This window comes from Lonchura striata, chromosome 2, assembly GCF_046129695.1.
Source record: "Lonchura striata isolate bLonStr1 chromosome 2, bLonStr1.mat, whole genome shotgun sequence".
Taxonomy (NCBI): Eukaryota; Metazoa; Chordata; class Aves; order Passeriformes; family Estrildidae; genus Lonchura; species Lonchura striata.
This window is the reverse complement of record NC_134604.1, coordinates 9,390,346-9,402,611: the sequence shown is the minus strand read 5'-3', so window position 1 is coordinate 9,402,611 and position 12,266 is coordinate 9,390,346. Positions and strand designations below refer to the sequence as shown.

General features: G+C 38.0%; 1 protein-coding gene and 1 long non-coding RNA gene across 6 annotated transcripts in view; one reads left to right on the top strand and one right to left on the bottom strand.

Moving 5' to 3' along the window:
• LOC110471624 (uncharacterized) overlaps positions 1–4,383 on the top strand; it is a 51,124-nt gene extending 46,741 nt beyond the window's left edge. Inside the window, exon 3 of the long non-coding RNA XR_004148828.2 lies at positions 4,099–4,383. This is a non-coding gene — a long non-coding RNA (uncharacterized LOC110471624). The remainder of the gene's footprint in view (positions 1–4,098) is intronic.
• ROBO2 (roundabout guidance receptor 2) overlaps positions 1–12,266 on the bottom strand; it is an 857,210-nt gene that overhangs the window by 721,407 nt on the left and 123,537 nt on the right. The gene's annotated exons all lie outside the window — the stretch shown is intronic.

The window sequence follows — 12,266 nt, the reverse complement described above, 5'->3', positions numbered from 1 at the left end:
ACCTCTAACTTATTCAAAACTCCCCACAAGTGAATTATCACAGGTGTTTGCTATCTGTTCACATCTGTGCTGCATTATTGGAAGAAGATAAGAAATGAAAAATAATTACTTTTAGTAAATACTGCACCGGGGGAATTTAAATTTCTGTCAGCAGAGAACTGGAGAACATTTTCCTCTGCATCACTGAAACTTTCAGGTACCTGTTAAATCCCAAAGCTCCACTCTAGTGATGTGCCTGGAAATTGCTGCTTTCCACTCAGAGAGGAAAACTTTCTCTCTATTACTGTTTACCAGCTTCCCTTCAGTGCTGTCTACAGGCCCCACTATGGTAGATGTGCAAATACATAATGAGAAAAGCCACAGAAAATTACTTTAAATGGACAAGGAAGACAAAGGATTGGACAAACATGCCATATTTCCATTTTCATCATTTATTTCAGTGCCTGGTATGCTTTAGATGCACTGCACAGACAAGGCAGTGTCAGCATATGCACATGGAATTCTAAATTTGTCAGGAATTTCCAAGTGAGTCTTACAGAGACTGCTGCTAAAAATCCTGATATCTACTTTCAAAACAGAAGTCTCAACAGAAGTGGTGGTAACAGCAGGTGTGCTCAATTATTGTTTTAATTTTAAAACTTAACACAGATACAGAGAGATTAAGTTATTATTTTGTTCAGTGTGAGTGTATCAGCCTGACCAATGGAAATAATGGTGCAAAACAGATTTAATGTGAACAACATTATGATTATTAATTGGAGAGTTAAGAAATGTATATCCTCTGCAGTCATAATGTTTGAGCAGTGTTCTACACATGCTGATTGCATATTTACATAAAATGCTCACACCCATACAGAATTCTGATTTGGCCTTACAATAACCTTTAGAATTCCATTAAAACATTTTTTTACATTATTCACTAGAGAAACAACATGCTTTTGACCTTTATTTTTTTTTTTTTGCCAATGATACCAATGCCTCAGTTTCATCTTGAGTTATTCTAAGAAAATTTGTAAGTAACAAGAATAATTTAAATTAAGTAGTGTAGATTATTAAGCATGGAAAAGGCAGGGAAATGTATGGTATGGAAAGTAACATAAAACATAGCATATCATGTAAGAGGAAGGTAAACATAATGGCCATGAATGGCGTGTTACTAAACAGCAACCAAGGGGGAAGAAATTCTTCAGAATTTGCAGACTATCAGCAGCTCACCCTTCAGTAGGAAAGTACCGGGGAAGCACAGGAAACTTTCTTTTTGGTCCCTTCAGTTTATAAAAGAGCATTTTAGAAAAGCAGGGAGGCCTTCTTATGTTGTGTGACACTGAGGGGTAAGGATGGGTAATTGATGAAACAGATTCAGTTTTTCCTTCTTGACAGCAGCCCTCTGAAGTGTGTGTGCTGAATTGCCTGAATTGCTTGGTTATCCCATGCATTGGAAAGCAGGAAGCTTCTCCAACAGCCTATTGTAATCCCTGTCTGCTGCTTAAGCAGACAGTAAAATATCTCACCCACTCTTTATTGGTCCTTCCCTTTTTTTTTTTTTTTTTCTTTTTTTTGTGATTATGTTACTAACTCCCAGGCTTCTAATGAATTAAAACAACCCAAATGTCCCCACATGTTGTCACCTGATAGCAATCATTCATAATTACTACCACCAAATGCCTTCAGCACTCACACCAGCGCATGCCACGCAGCTGAACTCGATCAGCTGAGCCCTGCAGCCACCAGGACTGCGCTGAATTACACCAGCTCCAGATCTGGCCCTGCTTTTTGGAGTTTGGCCCGTGTGTCATGTTGCATCTTCTGTAAGCACACTTGCAAGGTGTTCTTTCGCAGGACAGAATTAATTTGAAGTTCCTGCATTTTAAGGATCTCTGCAGTGTGATGAAGGGCCAGTCCCTCAGAGCCATTCTCCCAAAGCTGTGCCCTCTCTAGCCTGCCCACAGATACATTCAAGCGCTGCACTAGCCAATAAAAAGCTTTAAAAGGTAGCCATGCAACCTAGAAACACTTCTGTCTCTAGTTTTATTGTATGGAGTTTATAATTTCAAACTACCAAACTGAAAACAGACCTGCTGGGAGCACCACCTGAAAGGGCTCTTGATTTGGGGCAAGCTGTCGTGCTCATCAACCACAGAGGTACAAACCACTCTGTAGCATCCAAGGAAGTGCAGAATCATTCCCAGGCTTTCTATAAATCATGGGACAGATTCAAACTTCCAGAAAGCCTGAAGCTTGTCCATTGAAAGTCATGAAAGAGGAATTGTTTTATTTCCCTACAGTTTTCTGGCTGTACAAAATTTTTACTTGAGTACTCCTATAGTCCAGATCACAGCAGCAAGTCTTACCTCTCACTGATTGTACAACAGGAATATATTTTCATATATTTCTTATGTCTTCCCTTGAGACTTTTCTTCTAGATAAGGAAAGTAATCATACTTCTTCCCTCTATGCCCAATTTATTTGGCAGGAACATCACCACCAGGAGCAGTCAGAAGCAAAAGCTGCATCCACAGAGCTGACAGACTGCTCCCCACCCCCAGCAGATGATTACTGCCGTGGCTGTGGGTCACTGCCTATGCTGTCCCTTCACAGCAGGAAGATTTCTAAGTGCTATTTTCTGTGGAAAAGATAGGCCAATAATTCCATGTACAAGTGTCTGCCTGCAAACTCTCCTGCTCAACAGCATAACCACTTTTACTCTAACCAGAGCTCACCAAGGCTGCAGGCAAAAAAAATAGGGGAGATTATTCAGGGAGCTGCAATATTTACCAGTTTTTCCCCAGTTTTCAATTTCTGAGTATTAGTTTACATTTTGTGGTAAAAAATATCATGCTTTAAAAAAGAAACTTAGAAGAAAAATTTAAGCATGCACGCACACAATATTCAGCATGCCAGTTTTTTCACTTTGTTCTGCAAATAGTCCCACAGAAATAACACACCCAAATGTTTGTGACCATGTGGAAGTGCTCAAGATGAGAAAACCCTGGACTATTTTTCTGAAATGCTCTGACTTCAGTGACTCTTACTGTTCGTGCTTCCTCTTGTGTAATGGGCACTTTGGAATGAAGCCCCACTGACTACTGAAATCTATTGCATTATTTCAGCTCTTGGAGATAAAAGCTGCAGGAGGTACAAGTCTAAAATGGTATTTTGGGAAGGCAGGGAATAACTCTATCTCTGAGTACCTAATTTTCCAGGGAGCTCTGGCTAAGTAAATGATATTTCTTCAGATAGCTGGACATCAGTGTAGAAGGAGCAGGTAAACTCAAACCCTACCCAGCAGAAAAAAAAATAATGTTTACAAGATTTTTAACTTCTATTATTTTATGCATACAACAGGTACAATTTGGGATGGAATGAGTACAAACATCACTATTATTACCTGTTTCTATTACAACAGTATGTGGACAAAAAAGATCAGGCAGCAAATATCCCATTTAGAAAGACAGAGGAAGCTGTAAGTCAGACTTAGTAAATAGAAAAGGGAAAATAATAGGGAAATAAATATTTGCAAATTTTAAGAAAATAAAAATCGAATTTCAAGCTATAAAGTATTGTTGAGTGTTATGATGTTAACAAACATTCTGGAATATTGCAGGAGGTCACTTCAGACATGTACTGAACACACCTAATTTCCATAGGAAATGAAGAGACACAACCAGATTCTAATCCCAAAGATGCAGTTAGTAATTACTCTGGGTAAGCAATGCATAGAGATTAGACCCTGTTATTAGAAAATATGGAAAATAACTTCACTTGGCTTGAAGGAGTTTCCCTTGCCTGGTAGCTTTCAGGAATACAAAGTCCTAATAAAACTTAGTATTAGAGTTCCACTTCATTTGTGAAAGTAAATGGGAATTTACATTATTGATGAAAATCACTTATTCATTTATGTACTAAATTAAAATCCAGTAGAGTAAAACTGATATTTTCCTTTCTGTGACAATTTTTCACTATTCCTTATGAATTTGTAGTCTGAGCCTAGTCTGAACAAAGCTGAGCCCCATTGGCACAAGAGTCTCTCTGAACTAAATCTAATTTCTTTCTTGTTTTACTGGCAATTAATCAACAATTATTTTTATGTATCCACAGGACACTGAGAGGATAGAGAAGCTAGACCGAAGGGAAACCAAAAGACACTGCCTATGTAATCCAATGAAATTATCATTATCCCAGAAGGGAAAAAAAAAGTGTTTTTCTCACTCAAAGTCCAAGATGATTTTCTAGCAAAACATGAACTAACTCAAAACATCTGGATGATAAGAGAGTTCCTAATTGTTCTGAGTTTAACTCTGGATCCAGGTCTGTACCCAAGGTAGTCCTGAGACATCCATTTGGATTTGGATCTGACCATCAATAAATTGGAAAGTTCTTCCAGTTTATGATTGGACTAAGTTACTTTGACTTTAGAGCTGCAGGTGAATTGGAGTTCTTTTAGCATACAAAGCTGTCTAATCCAAGAGATTCAGTTAGGATCCATTTGAATTATGCCCTATCTAAAATCAGAGGAGTGATTAGAACCTATACAGTAAACATATAGGAAAGCTTCTCACAAACATTCCACAAATAGCTAAAAAAACAGTATTTTTAGGGCATCATAAATGGCCAGGAAGGAAGCAACACAATTAAAAAGCTAAGAGAAAATAGCTGAATTATGCATATCTCATTAAGTAGAAAGTTATCCTTGTATCTTTGGTTTGCTCTATTCCATTATGTTTTCTTTGCTGTTACCAGTGCTGGCCTTCCCAGGTCTATCAACCTTTTAGCACCTTGCACAACCTTGCTATGCCTCCTTTTATGGTCCACCTTTCAAATATATTACCATCTGCCTAAATTAATTTCCCCTTCATCAAGTAGACATTTCTAAAAATGTTCAATTTCTTGATTTTCTGCCCTAAACTTAGTCTTCTTTTGTTCTGGGAGAAACGGGTGGCATCTATATCCTCCTGAACATCTAGCACTGCATGAACATGTCGTAAACAGGAGTGAATCATCACAGCAGCCATCATGATGTTAAGGTGCTCTTCTTCCTATTCCACTCTTTACTTACTGTGTTGACATAACAGATTAAAACACATTGACATGAATTCTGACTACACGTCAGTGGTTGTCTTTACTTTGTCCCCTGGTCATAACCCCTACAGGCTGTATGCTCCTGTTTGTCTCTACATTCACAACCAGAACCCTGTTTTGACCTTTTTGTTTCCAGAGATAATAAAAAAAATGAAAACAATGCAAGTGAAATCTCATTTAAAATATAAGCAGTGACTGCAGTGGAAGAGGAAGCCAAACACCCTGGTGGTGCATGAAAAGACAAAACTTTCTAACTACACACCAAAACCAACTCCATGTGCAATAACCTCATGGAATAAAACCTGACCCAGATCTTTGAAGAAAGCTGAATGGAAGCTTACATGGGCTCATTTTTCATGCATCCAGGGAAGAGTGCTGGTGGCAAAAACAAGAGGCCAATTCAAACAGCCTTAAACAAAAGGGATGAGCTCTGTGCAACTGCAGGTAATCAGGGGTTAAAGCTGCTTCAGATAGCCAGAGGCTCCACAGCTGCTTCCAGTGTCTAATTGTCAGCATCTTCTCTCACATCCAGATTTATTGAGGAAAGCAGGGAGAATGCGCCTTTTTCCTTTGGGAAAGAAAAGCATGCACATCTTCAGCTTGTGTGTGTGTGTACACACCCACAAAAACATACACAGATGCATGCAGGAGGTGGCCTTGCAGGCAGACAGTTCTACCCTCTAATGGATCTGTGCCTGACTGGTGTTTCTGCATTGGTTTCTTTCATTTTTACAACCAGGATAATACTTGGCAGCCAGCATATCTCAAAAGACTGTTATGTTGACAGTTAGTCTCTGCACAGAAATATGAAAGACTAGGATGTGAAAGACTAGCTACACTTATCAATAAATGGACTGGATTAGATTTAACTTTTTAAAAATTTATTTATTCTACTGAAAATTGTTCCCCAAAGCATTTTTAAACACCTCTGACTGGGATATTTGCATACTCAGTTTACTTTATTGAGGTACAATATGTTTTCTGGTACACACTCTTGAGAAAGCAGGTAACAAAATACATTAGAAGCAATATAGCACCACCAATGACCTCAGTCTTGGGGGAAGAATAAAGGAAACTCCCTTTGCAGCTGCAAAAACATTTAAGAAAGTGGCAGGGCCATGCAAAGGTCCTTCTACAGATTCCTCAGGTGCCCTCTGCAGATTTACACATTGCAGCTATTTTTCACTGTGCCCTCTGCTAGCCTTTGCATGGCACTCATGAAAAGGAGGTAAGAAAATGTACCCTTTTTTAAAAACTGATCTCAGGGTAGGTCAATTTTCTCCCTGATTTCAGATGTAAGCCACTAATCAAGTAGTGTTTGCACTTCAAGATCAGCAAAGGGAAAATAAAAAGCTCACAAAAGGATAGAGTGAGAAAATACCCTCAGAAACAGGAGAGACTAATAAAAACATTTGTTAGAATTTTGCAGCTGGGGCCAAAGTTGACCTGAGAGAATACTTTTAAACTGCCTCTGAACTCTTGTACCACAGTTCACTTGATTTAGAAAAGAAATTGAATCCCAAATGACACGAAACCTGCTATGGATGTTTGTATCTTGGAAAAGGGAAAACCATTTCCTGCAGGGCTTGAATCAATGCTGCTAAATTCCCTTCCTCCCATACATCCAACCACCATAGCAAGCTTTCTCTCCCACCCAAGAAAGCATTCTCAATAAAAACTGCAGTTAAGATTTATCTGTGCAGGAAAGACCCCTTCACCTTCAGGCAAGAGAGGTTTCCTGCTCTTTCTTTTAGGAAAACCAAGGCTTTCATCTTAGCTGGAAAAGGAAGGGAAAGCTTGGAAAGCATACTTAATATGCAAGAAATTACAGATGGCAAATCCTTATTAGATCATTTAACTCACTCATTTTCCAGTGCATGATATTCTCTATGGTAATGTAACAGTGGATTCATTGAAGTTACACACTCAGTCTCACTAGCCAGAGTTTATCATTCCAGGGAGCATTGCACTGTCAGGGAAAACTGTTCCCTCAGTCATCTTTATCAAGTGCTATCCAGAACAGACACAGATAAGGGTTCAACCACTACAGTACTACACAGCAGTGCTAAAAAACGAAGGAAGATGGTTTTTTTGCTTTTTGAATTTAGCTTTTGACATGACATAAAAAGCTTCTTCCCCAGACCATCCAAAGGCAGATACAAGATGTCTGGATTAACACACAGCCTGTTGTAGCTTGTGGTCCAGTTGGAGAATCTGCAATTTAACTGAAACTGTAAAATGAGAAGGAAGGAAAAATGAACAAAAGAAGGATTAAGGAAGTTATTTTTTTGCTGTTCACTTTCAAGGTCTCTTTCGTGGTCTGTGGGAGGAGCTTCCTATAAACCTCTTGATTGCTTCATTAAAATTCTCCCTTATAACTCTCTCTGAAAACAGTATGGCCACTGGCAAAACTGCCTAACATAATGATAAATATTATGCTATTTCCCCCCTTCATTTCCTCTTTACTTTCTTTATTTAGATTCCTCTTCTTTCAACCCTACTAAGGCCACCCTTTGATTCTCTTTTTGTGCAAATCCCTAAACGTAATGGTCTGGTCACTGACTAGGGTGTCTAAAACACACAGTGGTACAATATTACTCTCCAATAATATGAAATTCTCCCACAAAAGCACTACTAGTTTTTCAGTTTTTCCCAGCATGATCAAGAAACCACAAGCACTGTGGAATTTAAATGTTTTTTAAAATCTTTGCATCACAAGAAGGGACTTTCAGCTGTGTACACCAAGTAAAATTTAGCTTTTCTAGGATTAGGTTTTCATCCTCATCAAGACCTGATCTCACATTTCCATCAAGTTTCAAAGGTTACTATCAAGGCTTCAAATTGAGCTGGATAACTAAGTCCACCCCACTAAAATAATTTTTTCCCACAAATAATAAGTTTTTCCTTACACATGTAAGTGCTAAAATAAACTTATCCCTTTAAGTAGTTGTGCTATTACACAGAAAATATATCAATCAACCAAAAAAATAGGTGGAAGTCCTGGAAGCAAAAAGTGACATTGAATACAATTTGAGTGGCAACGTTGTTACTGAAAATCTAGTTTTCAAATAGTTTAGGACAATGCTGAAGAATTTTCAGCCAGTGAAGGAAATGTGATTTTAGCCCCCAGAAAACAGCCTTTAGTTTGCTGCAGGTAAAGCACAGCTGGGCCCAGCACAGGCAGATGTTGCTTTCCAGAAAGAGCACAGAGTTTAGTGATACATGCAGCAATTTGAGTCTGGAGAGGACTCTTTGCCCTCCCCTAACAAGACAAAAAGAGTTTTCCTCTTAAATGCAAAAAAGTTGGCTATTTCTCAGGAATAACTGTGTTTGGAACACTATGTTTCATGACTGCATACAGATGTAATCTCACAGTAAATTTACAATAGGTTAGGAACTCTTATGAATTTTGTGGTTTATCTCTAACTTATAGTATTAATTGCTTTCCTTGCTCTTGGTTGCATATTGTTATGAGATTTAAATTAATCCATGTATTTTTTTTCCACGGAATGGACTTAATTAATTTTGTAGATCAGATAGAACAAGTGAGCTACATAAGGGGAGAAGCCTGTACAACATCAATCTCAATAAAAGAAACAAACACAAATGAGAAACATCTCATCACTTTTCTGATAAATCCTCCTCTCTGCTGCTAATCTTCAGTAAGAACCTGAACAATATAAAAACTGCTTTAGGGTTTCCCAAGGCTCATAGTAGAGCATCACATGGCACTATGGAAAACTGATCCATCTTGACCTCTCCTTTCACAGCCACACATGAAGATATATTCTAACAAACCTCCAGTAAATACCCATATTTATACTGCATGCTTTCAGAAGCAACTGGCAGAGATGATAAAATTAGATTAAAACTGATATTTCAATTACATTTCAAGATTATATGTGATCACATTCTTGAATCTTTCAGCTTTTATCTTGCATTAATAGATTTATAGCAGTGATAAATTATTCTTTTAATCAAATACCATTTTGTGTACATTTAATCTGAAACATGATCATTGTATCTTTTGCAAGAGAACAAGAGAAGAGCAAGTTGTATAGTATCAGTATGAGTGCAAAGTAACTAATGACTATGTTTATCCATACCTTTAACAAGCAACTAGATATGTATGTCTCCTGATAATAGAAATTCTATTTGGTTCTCCTTTTGGGTTCATTCCCAAGGTGGAATGTTAGGTATTAATTCTGTTGCCTGGGATATCCCTGGTCCTTGTCTTGGCCTCAGGGGCCCAGCTCCTCCACACAATATGCCCTGTACCTCTGCTCCAGTTAAAAACAAAGACCAGAAATAGCAAATCATTCATACAGAACTAAATAAACTGTGAGTGCAGACATTTACCACCACTCTCAGCAGAAGCCCCAAACATTCAGCATGACCCTGTGCTTCTTCCTCACCCTCTCAGAGGCCTTTGGTTGCCACATACACTGCCTGCAGGCATTGAGCAGATGTTCAACAGACCCAGAAGCTTCTTTTCTCCTCCTGCAGCAGTCTTGTAGGAATATTATGGGCTCCCCCTTGCTCAAGAAAAGAGTGACATGAAGAGCATCCATAGGGAAGTGGGGGCAGGAGGGGATACAAGCATCGAATTACTCCACAGAACAGAAAGCACATGAGCATCAGGGAAACAGAGGAGGAATACAATAACCCACTGTCAAAATGTCAGGGGAGTGAGTGGGGCTCAGATGATTTTGCATCAGTTTATGTAGGCAACTTGGCGACCTAGAAATACCCAGAAAGCACAAAGGGAATGGGATTGCTATAAATGCTACAAATCTGCACACAGTCTCAAGATATACTCAGAGTAACTTTTACTGAGAGAAAAGCTCTCTAAGGTGATTGCAGGCACCACATTGCCTGCTTGCTTCTTGCTCTGTGTTAGAGATAAAAAATAATTTCAGAGCAGTGCAAGTGCTCATATGAACTACTGCAAATAACTTCTTCAATGTCCTACTCCCACACTTAGAACCAAAGAGAACTGAGCTTTTATCCACTGAAACATGATTTCTACAGTGATTGACTCAAGGTTACTCCATTTTTTTCTAAATATATCTGCATACCTTAGGAAAAGTAGCAAATACACTCATCCCCTAATATCAGGACCATAGCTATGCTGCTATCATCCAATGATCTCCATTTACAGGCTTTTCATGGATTTAGGAAAGCATGTAAATGAAACATTTTAAGCATACAACAGGCTCTGGTTTAGTTTTGCCTATGGATGTTAAACCTGCAATCACACCAGTGACATAGGAAAAACATTGTGAGAAAATCACAGGAGGAACAAAATGCAGCTGGATTGGAGATTAAAAAAAGAGATTACAGTCTTTAATCAAAGGAAGTTCTTGAAAGCATGTGTGCTCTCTTGTCTTTGGAAATTTAAGGTAGAAACCCTACTTGAAAAAAATACCTAAAAAATTTTTTAAACAATAGCAAAAAGAGACAACATAGATGTTTTCAAGTTAGTTTTAAATTATAGTTTTTCGTCAGTGTTTTGCTCCTAGTAACATGTATGCATGCATTCAAGTTTGCTCAAAGAACATTGATTTTGGAAGTATTTGCAGAACCAGGTCCTTACCACATCCTACTTTTAAATCACTTCCAAGCACTTTCTGGCATGTGACAGGCAATTATTACAACCCAGAATTGCTCTAGTTAAAAAAAAAAAAGCAAGATGAAGACCAAAAATTGAACAATTATTTTGTGCAATAGCATTAATAGCTTTTCCACCATCACTGCTAATGTTCTACCATGAAAACAGAGCAAGGAGAACACACATCAATCCTTCTGCCAAAGTCATGCCTAACAGAGAGGGATGCCTTGAGAAGAGACACATGACAGATTCTTCCTCATCTCCTGCCAGAAGATGCTTCTTGAAGACTTTAATAACATCTACATGATGAGAAAGAAGTATAGATCTGTTTTCCAATTCCTTAAACCCAAGTGTCACTGGTCCTCCACAGCATCACTCACCAGGGCTGACTGGTCTCACGTGAAGTCAGCCCTGTGAGACCTGTTTAAATTTTTATCCCTCTCAGCAGCAGAACATTAATAGGTGGCAGGTCTTGGGGAGCAGAATTCTGTTTGCACACATTAAGGATGCTGCAATTCTCCCAGCACAATGCATTTCATAAATTCCACCCACTAAGCATTGCATTACGGTGTGGCTCCATTAGAGACACAGCCTGGTTGTTATGTAGTCAAGGTTTGCAAGCTCATAGGGCTATAAAGATATATAAATTTTATTAGAAAAAATAGATTATATATAGGACAATGACACCACTTTATAAGCTATGCTATTTAGACCTGAAGTGATAAAATACATCAATGTCATGTATTGCATTTCCATTGTGTAGCAATTCTTTTGTCTCTCTACGCCTTATATCCTTACTCTCTAATCTGTGCAAATCCTATTGAATTCTACCAATGTCATTTGGATTGCTTGATCTTAGCTTCATTTTATGACATAAGCAAATTTATATTCTGATTTTCTTCCCATCTTGTGAGAAACTATTGTGGCCCTAAAAGTAACCCTTGCCGTTCAGCCATTAGTGTTTTCTCTTAAGGATTTTTCATTAGTTTTTGCCAAGGATATTTTCTTTGTTTCCTTTTTCCACTTTAATCATGAAATGGCTTCCCTGCATCTTCCTTTTAAGTACTACTAAGGATTCATTGGGAAAACACAAATATTTTCACTGGCAAACTTTGAAATACAATGGAAATTAAAAATAGCTTTTCATGTGGCAATACTGACAGTCTCAACTTTTACAACTTTTCCATCCCAAATAATTTCAAGTTCATCAAAAATATTAGAGGCAATTGTAAAGCTGACAGCTAATGCAAAATTACTTATCGAGATTAAAAAAGAAATAAATCTTCTTTAAAAAATATCTCAATTTAGGAAGAATTTATTTGGAGCAGCATGTATTTCATACAGTTTTATCATTGCACCTCCCCTGTGCAGTCTTGAAGCTTTATTATCAGCTCCCTCTTTTTTCACTTAGCAGCAAATGAACATTTCTAACTTTAGTATGTTAGATGATGACACAAATTCTCACATAAATTTTTTACGGACACTTGGTGAACTTTCCTTTGCTGGCCACAAAAATCCCTCAAATTTAGGCATTTTCATGTGTTGGACTGATGACAATGAAAGCAGTATTTGAACA